This window comes from Abrus precatorius, unplaced genomic scaffold (genome assembly GCF_003935025.1).
Source record: "Abrus precatorius isolate BTA unplaced genomic scaffold, Abrus_2018 Scaffold11, whole genome shotgun sequence".
Classification (NCBI taxonomy): Eukaryota; Viridiplantae; Streptophyta; class Magnoliopsida; order Fabales; family Fabaceae; genus Abrus; species Abrus precatorius.
This window is the reverse complement of record NW_020874303.1, coordinates 9,753,025-9,757,532: the sequence shown is the minus strand read 5'-3', so window position 1 is coordinate 9,757,532 and position 4,508 is coordinate 9,753,025.

Genomic DNA, 4,508 nt, shown 5'->3' with positions numbered 1-4,508 from the left:
GGAAGAAAGGGTGGGATTTTGTTAGTTTTGTATGGTTTTTCATATTTAGATTTAAACAAGTAATTAGTCTTGGAAAATATACAAATTTTTTAAATTAGTGTTTATTAAAAAATGATTTTAATCTTATAAATTTTTAACTTTTTAAAAATAAACTTTATTAACAATTAAAAATTGTCAAGTAAATATCATTTCATGCAAAGTATGTGTAGAGGAATGAAATAAAACATCTCATTTACTAAGATTTTTTATGATCACATAGGAAGAAAGAACAAAGAGTCCACATTTATTATATCTTATACAAGTTAAACATTAAGTATTAGGTATAAACCGTCATGTATAAAATATAAAGCAAAAATCTTTGAACGCAAGATTTGTACAGTCCTTTCTAATTAGTTTAATAGAGTTAAATGTTTTTAACTTTTATTTAATATAAGTATACTTAAATGAATTCTGAGGACCAACAAATGGGATTAAAGTGATTGTAATAGAGTTATGCTTGTAACAGGGTTCAAACTCATGCTTTAGATGTTTTTATTACATTTTGTATATATAAAAAAAATGTGTTGCTCTGCCCATATAAGAATGAGATTTATGATTATAATACACCGTGGGGGAGTATTTACTAAAGGATATAATCTTAGCTATGAAAAGGGTGCAGTCCATGCAATGCATAATTTGGACATTGATAAGATGGTCATATTTCAAAGCATTTCACTACTTAAAGAATTAAGGTACATGGAGAGTGGTAAGTTATAATGGAAATCTAAGAATAAGAATTTATATTAAGGTCTAAAGCCAATTATGTACAACGTTAGAGATAGATAATTATGCATTTGACATTGGGCACTTTAAGTTAGGAGAGACTGTGGATGGAATCAAAACAAGATACTCAACTTGTATTACTTCATAGAGAGCTTTTAGAGCAAAATAACTTATTAGAGAAGTTGTGAAAATGGATGTAATCAAGCAATATACTTTGTTATGGAGTTATAGAAAGTTAATCTTGAAAATACAAGTAACAATGGGTAACTGTAACCAATACACTATCAACCAAGGTTTTGAAACTAGTTAATTGATAGTTGTCATCTATAAACAAAATATGGAGGGTAAATTTTTCATAGTAGTTGGAAGAGATCCAACAATCAATATTTCTCTTTGGCATTTGTTGTGGTAGAGACTGAAACTAAAGAAAGTTAGAGGTGGTTTTTTAATTTACTATTGGAAGACATAGTTAATGCAAGGACCAATGAATGAGTTTTCATCATAAATCAATAAAAGGTAAAGCTATAATATATCTAACTATTTCATCTCACAACGGAATATGAAATCAACAAATTGTGTAAAGACTACCAAAGCTACTTTTGAACCAAGTTTGGCACCAAAAAAGGTAACAACAATACCAATTCAAATCAATTTTCACATTTTCATCACCATGTTACAAATTGTAATAAGTAATGTAGAAAGAAAATTGACAAAAGAAACAAAAGGAATCATTTACTATAGAATTTGTGAAATCAATTGAGATTGTATTGAAACAACTTAGTTTATCACAACCAAGTTTAGCACAAAAAGAACAAGATACCTCAAGTCTTAATGTAGAAAAGGTAATACATATGTCAAACTTACATTTACTTTATCATATTCGTAAAACTAACCTATTGTTAAAATTTATATGCAGGCATAAGTGGAAGCATAAGAAAATTACACCAAGTGAATCATATCTCAACCATCTAACCTAGTAATGAAACTTGTGGCTCATTTCATTTCAGAAGTGGATGCATGCTATCAATAATCAATTAATGCATATAATTATCATTTGTTTTATAAGAGACTACAAAATTTTTGGCTAATACAACCATTGAATACTTACGGTCAAGGAGGAATGTCAACTAAAAGTAGTCAAATAGAAAGGAAGACTTATAACAAGCTCTAGTTGCTACGTTCATAAATGACATATGTTATTAACCCCTCACAAGATATTAGCTCATCCAATCATGTTGGTTCATCAGATAATCATCTTTCCTCATTGTCCATGAACTTTTTGATTGACCAAACTATCATCATTAGCCTCATTTCTAAGAACATAACATGTTTCATTGCTGGAACCATAAAAGCTCCCAGCTGTACCAACTCATTATTTTCCATATGAGAGAGTGCTAACATGTTTGTTGTTCTTTAAGGAGAGGTTCTCATAAGGAGATATGATTCAAATTGTTAATCTTTAAGACATGATTTCTTCTTGTAAACAAGGATAATTGAATTTCACAAACTACTTCACTAATATCATTATCCTTTGGGATGAACTTGATTTTCGTCCTCTACCTTTAAGTGCATTTGCCGTGCTCTTAACAATGTTTCTAAATACAAGATACAAGATCAAATGATTAAGTTTCTTAGGAGATTAAATTATAACTATGTTAGAACTCAAATTCTCTCGATGGATACTATGTTGATAAAGTTACAATCAAGTTATATTTTAGCATATATTTAACACTTTTTAGAAGCTATTTAATTGTAATTAGTAACATTTATTATCATAAGATAATTAATTCCTCTAATTTTTTTTAAGTTGTTGAATATTTAAAGTTTTTAACTTCAATTATTTAAGAGTTATGCTAATTATGGTTATTTTGTTAATTATAGGGCCAATTGACTAAGCATACAAGCTATTGCAATGCTTAACCATAGAACCCATATGGTGCAAAAGGCTTCCTGCATCCCAACACCTAGAGGTAAGTGTTCCACCATTTGCTTCACAAAGAGAATATAAAGTTTCTAACTCATGGACTTTTCAACGCTCAAGAGTGTACATTCTAATGCCAGAGTTCAAGTTGCCATCAAAGCTTGAGCTTACAAAGCTTAATATTTAGCATTGCAATGTCAGAATTATGTAAAAAAATTATATAAAGATCTACAAGCATTCCAACACTTATGGTTAGTATCACAATGTCAAAGAAGAGTCCAAAATCTAAAAATAGGTATCAAGTACATATAGTGTCATTTTTCATTTTTCAACTTTTTAAGTTCAAAGATTTTTTTTTCTAACTTTTCTCTTATCTTTTGTTTTATTCCTTAATCATTTAAAAAATTTATTTATTTTTATCAAAGTCTATATATAATTTATCTTTGTATTTTGTATCAGTTCGATTTTATATTTTGTATATAAGTGTGGTTAGTTTGTTTTAAGTTAGGATGTAATGAGTTTTTGTTTAATTCTTCAATATTATCAATAAATTTTATTCTTATTTACTTTCAATTTGTGCAATTGAGTGAGTTTATTTGTTCATAATGCATTATCTGATTTGGCCAACTTTGGCATGATCATAAATTTGATTTTTCAATTGAAAAATTTGATTTTGAATTTGATATAAGAAACTTACCATAATTGTTGTTATATAGATGCATTTGCTTAATGATTATGAGGTTTTTTTTTTTTGATTTTTTGAAATGTAATGCATATGTTAATAAGGCTATAAGTAGTTTTGATTAATTGCATAGGAAGTTTTTATCCAAGAAATTGAAATTAACTCAACATTAGAAAACTTAATATTTATTGCATGAAAAGTTTGATAAATTAGATATTTTATAATATCGGAGAGATAAATAAAAGTGAATTCAATTTTATCCACTTTTATTCTTTCATATCTTAAAAGACAAAGAAGTAGAGTACTACATCAAAAAGGTCTTGTGAAGTTAAACATAGAGATTGGGCCACTGTCACTTGTGAAATTTAATGGCTAATCTATCTTTTACAAGACTTTAAAGTTTATTTTGAGGGACCAAGTCTTATGTATTGTCACAATACAAGGTATATTGCGTTTAATATTGTGTTTCATGAGCACACAAAATACATAGAAATATATTGTCACATTGTTAAAGAGAAAATTAAGAAAGGCCTTATCCACTGCTCCCCATTCGCTTAATTTAGCAATAATTGTCCCTAGGAGCATGATTTAGGCTTACCTAGTACTATATTAATTTTTGCATAATATTTTTATACAAAGTGGCTTTAATCAAATTGGTGTCTTGTAGGAACATTAGTTTGTAAGTGCACTGTTGCATTTTTTGTCATTCCATACCCCTACCCCATTCATATTTATTTGTTTCATGATATTTGCTTTGCAAGCATACTATGCATCAATTTATTATTCTATTGCATTTTTCAATTTTTCTAGTGCATGATTAGGTCCAATCCTAACCTATTACATTCATTTAACCCTAATATTGATAGAACATTCCATATGAACCTTATATTTCATCTAATCATAAAGATAACACAACCCCGTCATTATAGGAAGAACCTTATTGAAAATTGTTATGACCTTTTTTCGGTTGACATACTAATACAACTTACCCATGTATAAAATTTTTGCATTTTAGAAAGATCTGAGACTTATTCCACAAAAAGCACTAAAAATAAAAACTCATTATAAAAAGGGAACTCTGAAACATCATCATATAATTCAAAATATATATATGTATATACACAATTGCTCTTTAATAACATT